This window comes from Micromys minutus (assembly GCF_963924665.1).
Source record: "Micromys minutus genome assembly, chromosome: X".
Classification (NCBI taxonomy): Eukaryota; Metazoa; Chordata; class Mammalia; order Rodentia; family Muridae; genus Micromys; species Micromys minutus.
Window position 1 is genome coordinate 101,587,036 of NC_137970.1, and position 20,410 is coordinate 101,607,445.

Genomic DNA, 20,410 nt, shown 5'->3' on the forward strand with positions numbered 1-20,410 from the left:
CACGCCAGACTCTTTTCTTTCTGCGGAAGAATGTGGACTTTTAGAATGCAATACACTTTCCCATCTACTTAACTATGTTATTTAAATAAATTGCTTTGCCCTTGGGAGACCTTAGACTCTTTGGCACAGGGAGAAGCTGGTAGATTGGAGTAAGAAGGAGCTGTCAAGGTGGATCTAATCGAATTTCAGTGTGGGAATATTAAGGGTCAGGAGCAACCCCATATTAGTTATCACATCTTGTCATTACATGCCATGGATATTACTCTAGAGAGGAAATCTGTGGGGAGCAGAACGATGAAATCTATAAATTGGCTAGAAGTAGATGTCAATGAGGGTTTCTACTCAAGACGGGAACCTGAAACCACACTGCGGACTGCTCAGATTCTAACCTTATAGCACGTTTTACCATTTGAGATATTCTCAACTTACTCATTGCTTCTTTTAAAACATTTCCCGGTTTTCCTTCCTAGTGCCCCCAGCTGACAAGGGTTGGATTGCCAGCAGGCTAATTTCCTAAACAAACTTAATTAGGGAAGCTGCTCTGCTGCCAAAGCTCACCTAGTGCATTCCAAAGGCAAATTTAAAGGGCTTGGGGGATTTTTGTTTTCATTTCATCTTTGTTTTTTGGGTTTTTTTTTTTGTTGTTTTGTTTTTGTTTTTGAGACAGGCTCTTAGTATGCAGTACAGGATGTTCTTAAACTTGAGATTTACTTGCCACCGCACCCTGAGTGCCAGAAATATAGATGTGGCACAGTCATGCCCAGTGGACTGGGGGAGCTTTCTATTGTTTGCTGCCTTCTGCATTACCGCCTTCCTTCTTTCATGCAGGATAAGGCATGCAGGAGCTCATTATCCTGCTTCTCACAGCTCTGTGACCTTGGCTGTATTACCTATCTTCTCCAAACATTAGTTCTTTCTAGGCAAGAGGGAGATAATAATGGTACGCACCTGAGGATTGTTGATGTTAAGCGAAGCAATACATTTGGAGTGGTTAACACAATAGACATTAAACACAGAATAGGTACTAAAAGAATTATTATTGTTTAATGATACAATAGCAGCCATTTAAAGCAAATACAGAATAAATTGGATGCATGTGCACTAGAAGGTTGATTCATTTTATTTGCCCCCAATAAAGGGGTTTTGGAGAACAAATATCTAAGTATAAAATATATAACTCAGAATTTTATTTCTTTCTATTTGACAATTTCAACTAAGATCTTAAAATCAAGGAGCTACGAGATGGCTTAGCAGTTAAAAGCACTAGGTGCTCACAGAGAACCCGGGTTCAATTTGCAGCACCCACATGGTGGCTCACAACTAGTTCCAGGTCATCCGATACCCTCACACAGACATGCACGCAGGCAAAACACTAATGCACATAAAAATGATAAAAATTATTAATCTTTTTAATAAGATCTTAGAAACAAGTTCATGACAAAACATCTTTTATTGAATCTATATTTTTGCAATTTCACACACACACACACACACACACACACACACACACACACACACACCTGCCAATTTTCAACCCACATCCTCCCTATAAATCTTTTTCTACAGTCCTGCCTTTTTGTTTTGTTTAGTTTTGTCTTGTGACCCATTGGGTTTTGCCAAGGCTGTCTGTGTGACCATGGGTTTGGAACTAACCTTTGGAGCATGTTAGGCTCAACAGAGGGTACACAATTGAATATAATGGCTGAATGTCCCTCGGAATCCATCAGTGCCCTCATATCCGGTGTCCTGGCCCGAGGAAGGCCAACTCTAGTTTGGATCCTCACACTAAAAGATGAAAAACACTGGAGCCTGGTAGTAGACAGAGACAAATCTTGTCTCCAGAAAGCAAACTTCACAGAGTTCTAACTACTCGTCAGACCATCTTGCAGGAAGAGTCTAAAGCCAGAACAATGAAGATCAATGATGGCACATAGCTCTGTCCCTCTATTTAGACTATAATCTCACTTTGGGTTTCTGAAAATAGAACCTTTTTGTCCCTCGCCCTGAGGGGGAAAAAAGTCTCCCTTTTCTGCTTTTGACAAAAGAGGAGAGGAAGAGGAGGCCGTAGAGGAGGAGGAGGAGGAAACAGGACCCACCAGTGGCTATAGGACCCACGGTTGATTGTTGGCAGGTCAAATTTTGTCCAGCTTATTGCAGGAAGCCCAGCTCCTGAGACATCACAATTGCATTGGCTCTGGTATGTCTCAGGAAAAAAACATTTTACCACCGTTGTTCCTATCTTTCAGCTCTAATGTTCTTCCTACCCCCTCTTCCACAATGATTCCTGAGCCTGGGGGGGGGGGTTAATAAAAATGTCTTGTTTAAGGCTCAGCATAGAAAACTATCACTTATTTTCAGCGCTTTGATAAGTCATGAATCTTTGTATTCACTGCAGTGCACTTCTCTTATTAAGGTTAAGAGTAGCATTTTTCCTACGGGTTTAAACTTAAATATTTGGAAGCAGCTTGGAGTCGTGCCAGTTTACCTAGACAGCAATAGCAAGCACCTCCCTAGGACTTAAGAGCTCCTTAGTCCCCCCCCCCCCTTTTTTTGAGACAGGATCTCACTATATAATCCTGGCTAACCAGAAACAGGAGTTTGTTATGTAGACCATGCTGGCCTTGGATTCACAAATAGTCCCCTGCTTCTCCTCCTGAGGGCTGGAATCAGAGGTGTGAATCACCATACCCAACCTCAGTCATGAATTTTTAAACTGGGTTTACAATATCAGTAATGAACTTCTTCTTACTGAGAAAGTCTCAAAACCAATCCGAGAGCAAATGTTTATGTCCGCAGCAAGAGCATTGTGAACTATGTTCCGTCACCCATATTAAATAACATGATTTTTACGTGGTTCTGTAATGTATTGAGAGTTGGTGCCTGGCTGAGATATATGCATCTTGTTTCTTTTCGATTCGGCACTTTTTGATGAGTACATCTGAAAAATTAACAGCTGCAAGTACCATAAAAATGCAGTCACTTTAGTTCGAATCCGTAGAAATTCAAGTTCAAGAGGATAGGAATGTGGCCTGAAAGTCATAGGCACTACTGGTAACTGAGAAACCTGGAATTTAAGAGTTAGTCATAAACCAACCAAACAGCATACATGGGCTGGTCCGTGGTCCCAGGCAGATGTGTAACAGAGGACTGCCTTGTGTGGCCTTAGTAGGAGAGGATGCACCTATTCCTGTAGAAGGAACTGATGCCCCAGAGAAGGGGGATGCTGGTAGAGGAGAGGCAGGTGTAGGGAGCACCCTCTCAGAAGCAATAGGGAGGGACGAAGAACTTGGGGAGGAGGAACTGGGAAGGGGGACAACATTTGGAATGCAAATTAATAAAATAATTTAATGAAAAGAAAAAGAAAAAAAGAGTCAGGCATAGAAAATCATGTATTGGTGGAACTCAGCATCCCCTAACCCCAGTGCACTCCTGGACATCTCACGATATCCAACTAACTCAAACCAGTCTGTATACTGAGATCCACTGGGCTCCTTTGTACTCCTTAGTTGACATCGCAAGCTTATATTGCTTGATATCTTTATTCCTTCTTTCCTTCTTTCATTCATTTATTTACATTTGTATAGGATCTCATGTAGGCCAGGCCGACCTCTAACTTACCATGTACCTGAGGCTGGCTCTGAACTCTTGATCCTCTCTCTTCCATCTGCTGAAGACTAGGATTACAGGGTACATCACCACACCTAGATGGCATGGCTTTGGAGTAGCTACACAACTCTGTTTCCTTCCTGCCAGGCAGGGATTACTCTTTAAGTGTGAGGGTTGCCTTTTTCTGACATGGCCTCTCCTCCCCAGCACCCTGCTTTATTACCATAATTGTCTCCTAACTTCTGATTAGATATAAATATGACAAGAGCAATCATGTTTCATCTTCAACTTGTAATTGGATGCAATATAGTGATTATGCATCCTGATCAAAGGGCATTTCCATGGGATAATGAGAGCTCTTTACATCACTCTGCTTGGGATACTTTTGCTTTTGCCTTATGGTGCCATGTTTTGGTCCAATGTTTCTTCTCGCCAAAGAGAGAACATGACTTCAGTATCTATTGCTGATTTTGTTCTTCCTATTGTCTTCAAAAGGATATGTACATGCAGGCAGTGTTGTTTGGTATATCTGCTAATTGCCTCTCGTTAGTCTTTCTTGGAGTATCTCCTCTAAAAATACCTTTAAGCCTCAGGTCACCTAAAATAGAATTGGAAAAAATCATCTGTTAAGTAATTTCTGTAGAATATTATTCTTCATTCGTTTGTTACCACTCCTGTTTAGGCCAGGCTGGCCTTGAACTCACAGTGATCCACCTGCCTCTACTTCCTCAGTGTTGGGATTAGAAGCATGTGCTACCACACACAGCTTCTCTGTCTCTAAACAGGAATAGGTCTATGAATCTCTGCCACCTCCCTTTCTTCCCTCCACTTCTCCCTCTCTTTTTATGTCTCATCTCTCATTTGAAATTAGTGAGTTAGCTTGATAGGGTATAAAGAGTCCCTATTCCAGACCACCCAATTTTACTATTTCCTAGCTGTGTGTTGCTGGGAAAATCATTTTTCTGAGCCTAAGGGTCTTTGTCTGTAAAATAATATTGTGTGATAATGTTTGGAGGACTAAATTATACATATGAAAATGCCAGGTGCAGAGGAAACACTTGACAAATGCTTGTTATTGTTTTGTAATATTTGTTGAGGTTTGGATTGGAAGAGACCTCTAGAAAGGCTCACATGTTGAAGAGTTTACCAGCGGTGGTACTATTATGAGGTAATTGAATCATAAGGGTACTAACCTCATTAATGGATAATGCGCTGACTGCTTCAGGGGGCATGGGATATTAAGAGGCAGGGCCTAGTTAGAGAAAATAGGATCTTGATGCTGCCTTACTATTAACGGGTTGAATTATGCCCCTCAAAAGGACATTTTGGAGCCATGATATAGAATATCTATTGGGGCTGGGCTCCCCATGATAAATTGATCTCTGCATTGTGTCCATTTATGGTGTTCTGTGATGGTTTCCATTTGCTGAACAGAGAAGCTTCTTTGATGAGGGGTGAAAGCTCCACTTACCTGTGGGCATAAGTAGACTTAGAATGTAGTCAGGGATTAAGCTGGTCTAGCAAAGTAGTAGAAGTAGATGCTCTTTTAAGAGCAATGGCTTCACTAGCCTTGGGAAGCTGGTTAGGTTTCTAGTACCAGGAATTAATTCCTTCCTGTTGAGTGGGGAACTTAAGTCCAGTTGTCTGTTGTTTGTTGCAACTGACACACGACTCTTTTTGCACCTTTCTTTACATACTTGTCATGTTCTTAGATGTTACATCTGTGTAGGACTGTTGAATTGCTTCTGTCCCTTGGCATTTTGCATAGTATTTTCTGGAACTGTGAAAGATAGGTCACAGAAAACAGGCGTTCAGTCAGATCCAGCTCAAGCCATCTGAGTCTTGTGTTCTAAGGGTGTGGTATCTTCAGCAATAGGGTTCCATCCTCAGCCCCCGAGACACAACCAAGGGCTGCATCAGGGATCTATATGCTTGCATCACAGAAGAGGAGGCAGAAAGATTGTAAAATCCAGAATATAAGGCAGTCTGTTATAAAATAATCGCTCCTCAAAATGTTTACACAAACAAGGCCAGAACAACAGCAATATCAATGGACAAGTTAATGTGGAAGTGGGATCAGAATCATGAGGTCAGACTCTTAGACAAAGATTGTCTGCTAGGAGGAGAATTAGCCTCCTCCAGAAATGAGCTCCCATATTGGTTGTCCAATATAGAGTGGTCAGCCTTGAAACCATAGACGCTAAACAACAAAACCAGACTCAATAGGTTTTATTTATATGTATTTGTGCATGCATATACAAATATATCTGCAAAAATTATAAGAGGCTATTGACTTGAGAGGAGGGGGTATAGGAAGGGCTCAACCAATAATTGGGTGGGTCTGATGGGAGTAAAGGGAGGAGAGGTGACACAATTCTATTCCAATTGAAAACATTGTAAAAAATAAATGTTTAAAAACTGCATTATGAACTCCCATTCCTTCTTACCTTATGATATGATAGTCTTTGAGAATCAAGGTCTTTGCAGAGGTAATTAAGTTTAAATGGAGATATTTATGGGGCTTTATCTAATATGATTAGTATCTGTTCCCAAAAGGGAAATTTGGACTCAATGACAGACACCTAAGATAATGCAGGATCACATCACGTATATGATTGAAACTGGAAGGAAGCCATCAGAGAATACATTTTTTTTTTTTTTTTTTTTTTTTTTTTGCTGATGCCTTGTGTGGTGGTTTGTATGAATTTATCCCAGGGAGTGGCACTATTAGGAGGTGTGGCCTTGTTGAAGTAGGTGTATTACTGTGGGTGTAGCCTTTAATACCCTTGTCTTAGCTGCCTGGAAGCCAGTATTTTGCTAGCAGCCTTCAGATGAAGATGTAGAACTCTTAGCTCCATTTGCACCATACCTGCCTGGACTCTGCCACGTTCCCTTCTTGATGATACTGGACAGAACCTCTAAACCTGTGAGCCAGCCCCAATTAAATGTTGTCCTTATAAGAATTGCCTTTGTCATAGTGCATGCTCACAGAAGTAAATCCTAAGACACCTTGATTTTGGACTCACAGCTTACAGAACTGTACAATTTCTGTTGTTTTAAGTGACCCAGTTTGGGACACTTTCCTATAGTATAACTATCATAATCAGTACTTTTCTAAGAACAAGAAAGATGGGGATAGATCTATAAAAGTTTGTTAAAAGAGTCAATGTCTAGAACAAGACTTGTCTGCTTTAGAGACAAATTGATTATAGGAATTGGTGCACATGATTATGGAGGCTAAGATGACATCTGCTGCTGTATGTGGTCCAGGAAGCCAGTAATGTGATTTAGTTAGGATTTCTCAAGGACTTAGGACCAGGTCTACTGATAGCCAAAGTAAGGAGAAAATGGATCTCCTACCTTAAAGAGAAAGCAATTTCTCCCTTTCTCTGCCTCTTTGTTCTGTTTGGGCATCAGTAATCTGAATGACCATGCACACATTGTTGAACCTGATCTTTTTTACTCTTTCTAATGCAAATACCCATATAAACATTTACAGAAAAGATGTTTTTCCAGTTAGCTGAGCATCTTTTAGCTTATTCAAATCGACACATTAAAAGTTAACTATTTTCTTTCTCACTGAGTCTGTAAGATGATTTTGTTGTCAGTACTTCTTATGGGACTTGAGGATTTTTGTAAAAAATTGCTTTTGTTGGGGGCTGCATTGGGTGTATATGCTGGACAATAATCTTCCTACAGGTTCAGTTGTAGTTTTGAGCATTGTGCTAAGTCTTTATTTGTATGGACCTTTCTAGATATACCTTTGCTTCCTCATCTGCTTTCAGACTAATGCATCGGAGTCTAGCTAACCTGAGGCCCTTTACATTGTTGTGGTGATACAGGTCTCACAGCAATCTCATCAGACAGTGACAAGATCCAGGACTGACTTTCACTAACCATCAAAGTCAAGGAACTCGTATTAATAATTCTCCCCTCCTTTCCCTTGACATTAATGCTAGGGACCATCAATAAACACACAGTGCTAACTTACATTGGGTAATATCCACACTAGGCTTCATGACAGATGTTTGAAAATTTCATAAATAGGGATCTTTGTTTTTAATCCTCTTGATGATATTTTTCCCAGATACATGTTTGTGGTGCTGCTGAAAAGCAGATGGCTGACAGTGTTCTGCAATAACTGTGTTGAGGTCAAGAAGAAACAAGATATGGAGCTATGATTAAAGCAACTGACTATGAAAATCAGTATAACTTCACAGAAGGCCATTACTAATGGGTACTAGGGGCAGAAGGAAGACATGATAGGCTTTGGTACTGCTCAGAATTAAGTGTTAATTCTATGTGACTTTTATAAATATGACATAAATTTCCCTAGACTTAGAGTTATAAAAATATATTACAAGTATCCTAAGACAGAAAGAAGAACATTGCAAACAAATGAATTCATTAACAAGTTGTCAAATTATTGTTATGTATTACAGATACAATTATAGCCTTATTGGCTAGCCTTCTTCAAACTTATTGTCCTTCCTGCTCCATCCCTGATGCTGGGTTCACTATATATTCATTCAACACAATTAGCAATGGGAGCTAAAGAAGAATAGATGTAAGGAAAGTAAATTTGTTTCTGAAATGGCAAGGGTTGGTAGAAAAATCTAGACTACAGGGTTAATTAGTATATATGTGGCCTTTTAAAGAGAAGTTAGAAATGATATTGCTATTTTAAAATATAAATTAGGATCTGTCAGAAATTCACTAGGCTTCTCGTAGACTGCCTGGTTTTTTAAACAAAACCTAGGTAGTCCCTGAAATGAGTGCTCAATGTACATTAGCTGTGAAAATAATGGTTGATTTTTCTCTATCAGCTTGGTTAGGTCACAGTGGCCAGATGTTTAGGCAAACAGCACTCTCGATATGTCTGTGAAGGAATTTTTGATTGAGATTAACGTTGACACTGGTAGAGTCTGAGTGACGTACAATGCTCTCTACAGTGTAGATGCACCTCAGCATTCATTTAAAGGCCTTCTGAGAGAAGAAACTCATTTCCCCAGAGGAAGACACAATTTTGTCTTTTAGTTACCTTTAATTTGATATAACATGCTATCAAATCTCCCTAGGGTTTCCATCCTGCTGTTATGCCCAAGGAGGTAGTCAGTGAAGGTGCAATGAAGGGAAATACAGAGCTAGATATTGAGAGATGTGAAATTAGTCATCATATACAAATTAAATTCATAATTCAAAATGTAGGTTAAGGGCCATTGTTCTCTACCCAGACTGGGCCTAATAACCAACCCACTATGGATGGGATTAGTCCTGTACATCATTATTGCTAGTCTTTTTCCTGCTAAGCACAAAGTAGGACTCTATTTCTCTTCTCTCCTGAAGTTAAATATCACCACGGGACTGTCATGGGCAGATGGAATATGACAAATGCTTTTACTTCTCAGTCCCTAGTGGATATTTTCTCTACCTTCCCAAGTATGGGTGGATTGTTGGCCATTAAATGGACTATGGCTTCCCAAACAGGCACCCAGAGCTGCAGTTGTTGGTGTGGGAAAGCAGTTCAGGCGGTGGTAATGTACTTCAATCTTGAAATCAGGTGGTACTGCAGTCTAGCCTCTCCTGTCTTGATTTATACGCTCCAAAAATGCAGAGGCAAAGTGTCTCTTAATCTAATACTTAGTGGTGTCATTGAAGACACAGCACAAAAGTGAGGATAAAGTTAATGTGACTGATTTTTAACAACTTACTAAAATTTACAGTCCCTAAATTAATGTTCTTGTCTTCAAAGTAGTCACTGTGGGATTATGTAATCATTTAAATGATGTTAAAAAACAGTTATGGAATTCCTTTTACAACCCAACCTCGAAATTGATTAATTTAGTCATTTACTGTGTGCCAGGCACTGGGGATACAGAGATGAAAAGACCTATTCTTTCCCTTTCAGGAGCTCACAGTGAGGTAGCAGGAAATGTGAGTGATAATATATCTTACTGTCTAGCAAGGATATAGGTGACTAAGGGGTCAGATTTACCACAGAGATGACAGGACTAGATGCTGTCTCGACAGGGTGATGTGGATGCTATTTCAGGCAGGAGGCAAAGCATGGAAGTTTGAAGTTATGAGGCCATTCTGGATAACTGCAAATGCTTCTCTTCCATTGAGGGGGCTTTGCCTTTTGCCTTTTTTCCCCTCTGAGAAATGGAAAACAATAAAGGGTTCTGAGCAGAGGAGCCACACAATTTTATTTTGGGCGATGTCAATAGAAATATAGCTCATTTCATACCAGGAAAGCACACACACATATGTATACATAATTATAATTATTATATATTATATATAATGTGCTTGTTACATCCTAAGAATTGTATATTTCAATTCCTTGTTGATGGAATGGGTCATTTCATGTAAGTTAAAAGTGTCTGATAGAGGACATAAGAATGGATCGAGGATGTGAAGAAAGAGGAACATTCCTCAACTGTTGGTGGGGTTGTAAACTGGTACAACCACTCTGGAAATCAGTCTGGCTGTTTCTCAGAAGATTGGACAAAGTACTACCTGAGGATCCAGCTATATATACCACTCCTGGGCATATACCCAAAAGAAACTCCAACATCTAACAAGAACACATGCCACCATGTTTATAGCAGCCTTATTTATAATAGCCAGAAGCTGGAAAGAACCCAGATGTCCTTCAACAGAAGAATGGATACAGAAATCGTGGTACATTTACACAACAGAGTACTACACAGCTATTAAAAACAGTGACCTCATAAAAGTCCTAGGCAAATGGATGGAACTTGAAGCTATCATCCTGAGTGAGGTAACCCAGTCACAAAGGAACATTCATGGTATATACTCACTTGTAAGTGATACGAACCCAAAAAGCTTGAATACCCAAGAAACAATTCACATAACTAATAAAGCTCAAAGGGAAGGATGCCTCAGTCCTTCTTAGAAGAGAAAACAAAACACTTATGGTAGGAAATAAAGGGACAAATAGAGGATCAGGGATTGGAAAAAAGATCATCCAGAGACTGCCTCACCAGGGATCCATCCCATATGCAGCCACTAAACCCAAGCACTATTGCTGAAGCCAAGTGGTTCTTACTGGCAGGAACCTGGTATAGATGCTTTCTTAGAGCCTCTGCCAGAACCATACTGATACAGAGGAGGATGCTTGCAGCTAACCATCAGACTGAACACAAGGACCCAAATGAATTAGCTAGAGAAAAAACTGAAGAAGCTGAAAGGGTCTGCAACCCCATGGGAAGAACAAAATGATCAACTAACCAAACCCACCACAGCTCCCAGGGACTAAAACACCAACCAATGAGTTCCCATGGAGAGATCCATGGCCCCAGGTGCATATGCAGCAGAGGACAGCATTGTCTGGTATCCATGAGAAGAGAGGACTTTGGTCCAGTGAAGGCTAGTTTTCCTGTGTAGAGGGACGCCAAGACACTGAGGGGTGACAGGGTGGTTGGGAGAGGGAGAAGCTTCATGGAGGCAATGGGATGCAGAGGAGAAATGGGATTGGGGGAAGGGCCTAACATCTAAAATGTAAGTTAAGAGAATATCCAATAAAAATGAGGGAAAAAAGAATGGATCGACTTGCATTCTTCTGCATGCTGACTACCAGTTGAACCAACACGATTTGTTGAAGAGGCTGTCCTTTTTCCATTGAATGTTTTTAGCTCCTTTGTCAAAGATCAGATGACCATAGATAGGTGTGTGGGTTTATTTCTGGGTCTTCAATTCTGTTCCACTCATCTACTTGCCTATCTCTGTACCAATACTGTGCAATATTTATCACAACTGATCTGAAATATAGCTTGAGGTTTGGGATGGTGATTCCCCAGAAGTTCTTTCATTGTTGAGAATAGCTTTCAATATCCTGGGTTTTTTTTTAATTCCAAATGAATTTGCAAATCGATCTTTCTAACTCTATGAAAAATTGAGTTGGAATTTTGATGGGGATTGCATTGAATCTATAGATTTCTTTCAGCAATATGGCTATTTTTACAATGCTGATTTTTCCAATCCATGAGCATGGGAGATCTTTTCATCTTCTGAGATCTTCTTCAATTCCCTCTTCAGAGATTTGAAGTTCTTATCATACAGATCTTTCACTTACTTAATTGAGGTCACACCAAGGTATTTCATATTGTTTGTGACTATTGTGAAATGTGTTATTTCCCTAGTTTCTTTTTCAGCCTGTTTATTCTTTGAGTAGAGGAAGGCTACTGATTTGTTTGAGTTAATTTTATATCCAGCCACTTTGTTGAAATTGTTTATCAGTTGTAGGAGTTCTCTAGTAGAATTTTGGGGTCACTTAAGTATGCTATCATATCATTTGCAAGTAGAGATATTTTGACTTCTTTATTTCCAATTTGACTTCCTTTTGCTGTCTAATTGCTCTGGCCAGGACTTCCAGTACTGTGTTGAATAGGTAGGGAGAGAGTGGGCAGCCTTGTCGAGTCTCTGATTTTAGTGGGATTGCTTCAAGTTTCTCACCATTTAGTTTGACATTGTCTAGGAAAATGGAGGGAACTAGAAACTGTCATCCTGAGTGAGTTAACACAGTCACAAAAGAACACACATGGTATGCACTCACTGATAAGTGAATACTAGCCCCCAAACTCTCTGAATACCCAAGAAACAATTCCCAGACCTTATGAAGCTGAAAAAGAAGGAAGGCCAGAATGTGGATTCCTCAGTCCTTCTTAGAAGGGAGAGTACAACACTCATGGGAGGAAATATAGGGACAAATAGAGGAACAGGGATTGAAGAAAAGATCATTCAGAGACTGTCTCACCTGGTGATTCATCCCATATGCAGCCACTAAACCCAGGCACTATTGCTGATGCCAAGCAGTGCTTATTGGCAGGAACCTGATATGGATGCCTCCTCAGAGGCTCTGCCAGAGCCATACTGATACAGAGGAGGACGATTGCAGCAAACCATTGGACTGACCATGGGGACCCCAATGAAAGAGCTAGAGATAGGACTGAATGAGCCCAAAGGGTTTGCAACCTCATGGGAAGAGCAATATTAACCAACCAAACCCTCCAGAGATCCCATGGACTAAAACACCAACTGTTGAGCACACATGGAGAGACCCATAGCCCGAGGTACATATGCAGCAGAGGATAGAATTTTCTGGCATCAGTGGGAGAAGAGGCCTTTTGTCCAGTGAAGGCATGTTTTCCCATTGTAAGGAGAATGCCAAGGCACTGAGAGGGTGAAAGAGAAAGCACCTTCGTGGAAGAAAGTGGGAGTGGAGATTGGAGTGGGATGGTGGGTGGATGGGGGCAGATAACATTTGAAATTTAAATATAAAAACTATCCAATAAAATAATTTTAAAAAGAAAATAAAATGAATAATACATACACAGAAAGGTCTGATAAAAACTGAAAGATTTGCAGAAGGAGAGGGAAGTAGAAAAATTAGTTTGTGAGAAAGAGAAGAAAAGTCCAAAAGGAAAAGGGGTTACAGACATGGCTCAGTAGCTACAAAAATTGTTTTTCTTGAAGAAGCCGCAGGTTCAATCCCAGCATATACCACATGATAGCTCACAACTATCTGTAACTCTAGTTCCAGGTAATCTGAGGTTTTCTTCTGACTTCTGTAGGTATCAGGCGTGTGTGTGGTATATATACATACAGGCATACAAAACACTCATGTTAATGATTTTGAATTTTACATAGACGGTATATTGAACAAATTGTATAACAATCTTAAACTTTTCTTTAAAAAATATAAAAAAATATTTTCTGTGAAGAAAAATCTACAACCTAGATGTCTCTAGCAGAGTTTTGCTATATATTCAAAATATCAAATTGTATATGTAAGATAAATATTTTCAGAATAATACTCTGGCCATAAACACCTAATGAGACATGTTCTAAGGATGAAGGTATCTTATCTTTTCTTGTTAGGATTTAATAAATGATGAATTAATTTTGAAACACACTAATATATCATGGGATAAAACAGGTAAAGTAGCTTCTCACTGTTAGGAACTGAAATTTTCTGTGAGAGAGTGAGAAATGAACATGCTATTGATGGAAAGTATGCAGTAATTTTTGAGAGCCACTGCGTTTTCCTGTGAGCACTTTAGGGTCACATGCTTTTGTGCACAAGGTGATGCTTGTTTTCCTGAACAAAATCTAGTGGAGGGCTTTATTTTACCTGTGGTTCACTTAAACCATGGTGTAGATCCTTTTGTGTCTCAACTTTATGTAGCTTGGTTTGCCTGTAAGACTTTCTGTCTTCAGAAAGCCTTGGGCCTTGACTTCCATTCACCTTATCCCTTGAAACTGTGAGTCTGATGCTTAAAGGATGTACTGGAAATAAACACTCACAGAGTGAAGTGGAGCTTCTGTTAGCTTGAGCTGCAAATACCAAAGTGATATTGGTTTGGCTTAAAGAACAAGCATTACTTGCATGCAGTTCTGCAGAATATTAGTCCAAAATCAAGGTGCAAGTAAGGGTAGATTTAGGTGTGGGTCCTCCTCTGGGTTAGATTCCTAACTTCTGACTTCACCTAGTTCTCTTTCATGGTGCTTTCATTTCTGAGGACTTCTCCCTTGTGACATCATTACCTCCCAAGACCCCACCTTGTAATTTCATTACATTTAGAGAAAAAAAAACTTTCAATATATAAATTGGAGGAGACATAAATATTCAGTCCATAACAAGTGCCTTTGGTGTTGCTTCGTTCTGACATTGAATTTTCTTCTCTGGAATCAGACTTTCTCCTGAAAATTTGACCTGGCACTTCCCAGTTTATCTTTTAATTATGTAAATATTTTAAGGGGATGCTTTTTATTCTATCAAGCATATTGGGTTGCTTTTGGCAGGAGAGTTCATCCAAATAGCCTAGTTTGTCATTAAAGGAAATAGAAGTCCCCATAATCTTTTGAACCTAATCAAAGAGGCCCTTTACAGGGTTATGCTAATGGAAAAATTGTGCACCCTAGTAAAGCAATGGCAGCTATCTATTTAAGGTAAGAGACCTTTTCAAAGTCTCTCCATTTAAACCATTTACATGGCTTTCTAAACCATGATGCAGGCTCTCTTCATTATAATGGCTTTAAAAAAAATGCAGTACAGCAAGGTTTCAGTACTTTGCACTTATAAATTATAACAGCAATAGATGTAAAGCCACATCTCTCAAAGCAGTGCCTGTTCTGGGGACACACTGTCCTTTGGAAATTGGATGAAAGCACAGAAGGCAAAATGGGCATAGAATTTTGGTGAGTACCTGGACCTCCTGGAGCCCACAAGGTCAAGAAGGTGACACTTAGAATGTATCTAGGGCACTCAACCCTGAAAACCTACAACTTTACAGAAAGGGACTGGAAGGCAATTGGCTGAACTGCTTTACACATGTGTTAGGCTGTGAGGAGCCCTGAAGCTCAACAAGCAGGAATGTTTGTGCGCACAGTCTCAGTCTGAGGTGGTCTTTCCACCTTCCTGCTCTAAACACAAAGTACATTAACACCAGCCTATAGTATTGCTTTCCTGTTGAGTTTTCTTTCATGGATATTGGAGGTAAGAGGAACAGAGTATGAAATCGAAATTCCAGGCAGATTGGATGTTAATTCTTCAGTGGGTGAGTTCACAATATTTCATACTTATCCCATTTACTAAGGGAATGAGAAATTTGGAAACTTTTTATTAGCACCCCTAAATCCGGATGCTCAATGATTATATTTAAAAACTAGGCCTCCAGATATAACTTGAGCATTACTACTTCTAGCCTTGCATCAGACAGTATTTTGGAAACACATGGTGACTTTATTGATGGGAATTCATATCTACACAGATGATGTGAGTAAGAATCTTATCCCCAATGAGATGAGATAGACTTCCGCTAAACAAATACTCTTCTACCTTCCCTTGTTCCTTTCTTAATCATCACTTTTTCTTTTTCTTATGGGACTCTCATTGAGTTATTCAGGCTGGTTTATAGCTCCTGGGTTTTAAAGTGATCCTCCCCACCCCAATCTCTCCATCATCAGAGGCCATTAGGTCATTTAGAGCCGAGGCACTTTGTTCAATTTCTTTCTGACTTACGTTCAATGGTTCAATGGTTCTTTACTGCCTTTAACAGTAACCAACGTTCCTTTGGTTAGTGTTCAAGGCTTCTTTCAAGTCCAATTTGCTTAGTGTTCATGATATAAAAGTCCACTTGAAATTCCCCTGCTTGCAGTCTACTAATGCAGCAGGAGCAGTTTGTTTTTAACTTGATTCAACTCTGAAAAGGCTACCCCTCTTCTATGTCTTAGCTCTGATTAGAATTATTGATTAAAGAATACTAAGTGCCTAACCCTGCTTCAAGTACTTGGCTACCTGCTAAGAGTATGACAATAAATAAGACATGCCCCAAAGGCTTTCCATTTTAGAGAAATTGGGGTTAAATGAATAGTTAAAGAAACAATTAGGGATACAAATTATGACTAAGTGCTGCAATGGAAAAAAGTAGAGGAATCTACTGTAGGAATAGTGCTTAAGAAATGTCTTTCAGAAATACTTCTGCAGAGATATAAAGAACGACTCAGAGTCAGAATTGTTAGTGTGGGAGGAAAGCATTTTAGAGAGGACACAGAACATGCAAAGCAAAACAAAACAAGACAAAACAAAACAAACAAAAGCCCTTGAGGCAGGTACACTCTTGGCTCTATGATTGACATAGAGAAAAGGGGCAGCATATCCAGCACAGAATGAATAGGGCAGGGTGGTTGCAAAAAGGTGAGGTTGTAGAGTAAGGTCATGTAGGGTACTGTAAGCCAAGACATGCAGTTATTAGATTTGTTCTGAAATGGAATTAAAAGCCTTGTTAAGGTCTTAAACAGAAGAATGCCATGAGATGCTTTGCATTTTGAAACATCAGCTCTTTTATGTGTAGAATACATATGGAAATCTGGGACAGAAATAAGGTATGTATCAAAACTTATCTCAAATGACTAAGAAATGTGAGTCTTCTTATAAGCACTAAGTGTACTGAATCTATCTTGAAAAAAAATTCATATGAAAAGAAGTACCACACCCAAATGCTCTCACCAGTAGGTCATATCAAAGATTTAATGAAATAATCCCAAACTCATACTCATGCAGAGAACAGGAAGGAGGGAAACGTCCCAATTAGTTTTATGAAGGTAGATTAACACTGCTAACAGAACTCAACAAAGAAGCTATATAAAATTACAACTCAATCTCATTAATGACCATTAGTATAAAATTGCTAAACAAAATATTTGAAAACTAAAATTAGGAACAGAAAAATAGGCAGGCTGACTGAAGGCCTCCTCTCTCTCCCTGATCCTTTCAATCCAACATCCCAGTCCCTTCCCCAACTCTTCAGCAGAACACCAATATTCCCTGCCCCCATCCCATCTCCTGTGGATCACACAGACCTTCCCCTTCTTATCTCCTTCCCTGCACAGTTTGCTTTTTCCCAGTCCTTAAGAACAGAAGGCATTCCCTGCTATACTACAGGACACCCCCACCAGGAAACCAGATAGGCTGCTCACAGATCTCTGATCTCCCTCTTCCCACTTCCAATTTCCTAGCCCCATCTCAAGCTCTACTGCAGAGCATCCTTGGAAATATTCTCCTGAACTCATGTTTTCCTTTCCTATGGATCCCACAGATCTTCATTTTAACCTTCCTCCCCTGACTTGATTCTTATCTGAGCCCAACCCCTGCTAGTACCTCCTCCCCCTGCTAACCCAAGAACTAGTATTCCCAGGACAAAAAATGGCTGAATCCTGACCCATACCTCTCCTACTGCTCCTGTGATCCAATCATCCCAGTTTCACCCCCAGCTGTGAAGGAGTGAATCTCCTGTAGTCTCTCTTTTCTCTCTAAATCCATCCCTAAGGGATCACAAAGAAATTTTTCTCCAACCTTTCTTCTCCCAAATCATCTTAGTATCCTAGACTCCAACATCAGCAGGACAGGCAACACACAGCCTTCACATTCTCTGAAAATCCAGGGTGGAAACAGAAACTAAAGAATAAAACACCTACCCAACAAAGACAAATCCAGAAATGAGTACCTAGACCTATAGTCATCCAAAACCCAGATGCCTAAATGACATGTAAAAACACAAGCCATACCACCTACAACAACATATCTCTACTAGAACTCAGCTAACCTACTACAGCATGCACTGAATATTCCAACATATCTGTAACACAAGATAAAGACCTTAAAACACCCTGTATGAAAAGGATAGGATTCCTTAAAGAGGAATTTTAGTTGAAAAATAGATTTTCCTCTCATATAATACATCCCATCCAGTTTCCCCTCTGTCTTAGTTAGGGTTTTATTGCTGTGAACAATGCAAGTTTTATAAAGGACAACATTTAATTGGAGCTGGCTTACAGGTTCAGGGGTTCAGTACATTATCATCAAGGTGAGAGCATGGCAGCATCCAGACAGGCATGGTGCAGGAGGAGCTGAGAGCTCTACATCTTCATCTGAAGGCTGTTAGTGGAAGACTAACTTCTAGGCAGCTAGGGTGAGGGTCTTAAGCCCACACCCACAGTGACACATGTATTCCAACAAGGCCACACCTCCTAATAGTGCCACTCCTTGACCCAAGCATATACAAACCATCACACCCTCCCTCTAGTCCCTCTAGCTCTCTGATCTACCCTCTCTGTTTTCTCTTAAAAAAAGAGCAGCTCTCCAAGAGACAACAGCCAAATAGGACAAAAGAAGATACAACAAGGTAAACCAATAGGAAGAAAAGAGTCCCAAGAACAAGCAAAGGAGTCAGAAATACATTCAGTCACCCTGTTAGGAGTCTCACAGGAACACAAAGCTAACAGACATAATATATATTCAGAGGCCTTGTGCAGACCAATGCAGGGTCTATGTTTGCCTCTTCAGTATCTTAGTTGACTTTGACATGTTCTCCTGGTATCCTTCAGCCTCTCTGACTCCTAAAATCTTTCCTCCTCCTCTTCTTTAGGGTCCCTTGATCTCTGAGAGAAGGGACTCAAATGTAGACTTCAAGGGGAAATGAATAAATCCATTAAGGACCTACCATAAAGGACTGAGGTACATAGTTTGCATATCAAAACAGATCTGGCCTCCAGGTCTTTCTAGCATCTCTCAGTTCCTACTTAGCATACCCTGCCCCCAACCTCGAGCTTTCCAGATATTCCCCCAGAGGATATTTTCTATATAATCTGGACATTTTGTCTCTCTCCCCTTCTCCTCCTCCTGCTCCTCCTCCGTCCTGCTCTTGTTTTGTACACATGCCTTTTCTCTCATTTTCTTCTCTTTCCCTCCCAACCCCTCTCCCCATGGATACTCCCCTGACCCCAATCCTTTGGGCCAGTGAACCCCCCCTAAGAACAGCTAATGGATAAACCTGCCTTTAATATAATCTGGTTTGGTTTGAATTGGTTCATTTCACTGGCAGAGGAGATATAACCTATCAAAATGTTCAACATTCTTAGCCATAAGGTAAATGTAAATTAAAAACTACTTTGAGATTCCAACTTGCACCAATTAGAATCACTAATATCATTAACATAATCACAGCTTATACTGGAAAGGATATGGAATAAAGGGAACACTCATCCATTGCTGATGGGAGTGCAAAGCTGTACAGCCACTATGGAAATCAATATGGCAGTTCTTCAGAAAGCTTGGAATCAATTTACTTCATGGGCATATACCCAAAGATACTCTATCCTACCACAAGGACACTAGCTTATCCATGTTAATTGCTGCTCTGTTTATAATACCCCCAAACTGGAAACAACTTAGATGTCTCTCCACAGAAGAATGGATAAAGAAAATTTCATATATTTACACAATAAAGTATTACTCAGCTGTTAAAAAATGCTGGAAAATTGGTAGAATTAGAAAAAAATATCACCCTAAGTGGCATATTCTAGATGCAGAAAGACAAATAAGTGGATATTAGGCGTTTAAGTAAATGACAATCCACAGACCCAGAGAGGCCAGGAAAAGAGAGAGGTCTAGCAAAAAAGCATGGGTCTTTCTAGGAACTGGACATAGAATAAATTTTATTAGCAGATGGGAAACTAGAACAGGGAGATCAGGTGTGGGAAATGAGGTGGAGGGAGAGAATGCATAACAAGGTGGAAAAAAATGGTGGGCTTTGAGGAGGTGGTGTGGAAAACTAGAATAGGGAAAACAATAGTCTATGAAGTTGATCCTATGAGGATTTCTAGTAATGGGGAATATGGATTCTCAACTGGCCATGTCTTGTTGCCAGGTAAGTGTTCCATTTGCCTAAATGGTTTACATTGAATTTAGTTTTGGGGCAAGAGGGGTCCAATGGAAATCTCTAAATAATGCAGGTTGTTGCTAAAACAAAGCATTTCTTTCGGAAAACTGACAACCAGGCCCCATTGCCAAGAACAACACCCACATGACATATGAAGAAGTTGAGCTGGTACCTGCATGGAGCCTTCACTCCTATGTTCTAGTCTCTTTCTCATTGGAAGGTACTCTGCAGGCTACTAAAAGAAACACGTAGGCACCCCCAACCCAGCCACAAAACCTTTGACTTACTCTCTGTCCTGATTGTGAAATTTGCTAGGGCAATGGTAGTACAGAACTTGTGGGAGTAGCCAACCATTGTCTGATTTCACTTAAGGCCTACTTCACAAGAAGGAAGCCATACTTGATACTGCTAGGGTGACCAGGAACCAGAAAGTAGGTAACCTAGAGATGTAGGGTAAAACCAAACATGGCTGGCTGTTATATAAATAAACCAAACTAAATATACTGATGCCTAATGATACTGCTGTACTCATAGATCAGTGCCTTATCCAGTCATCATCA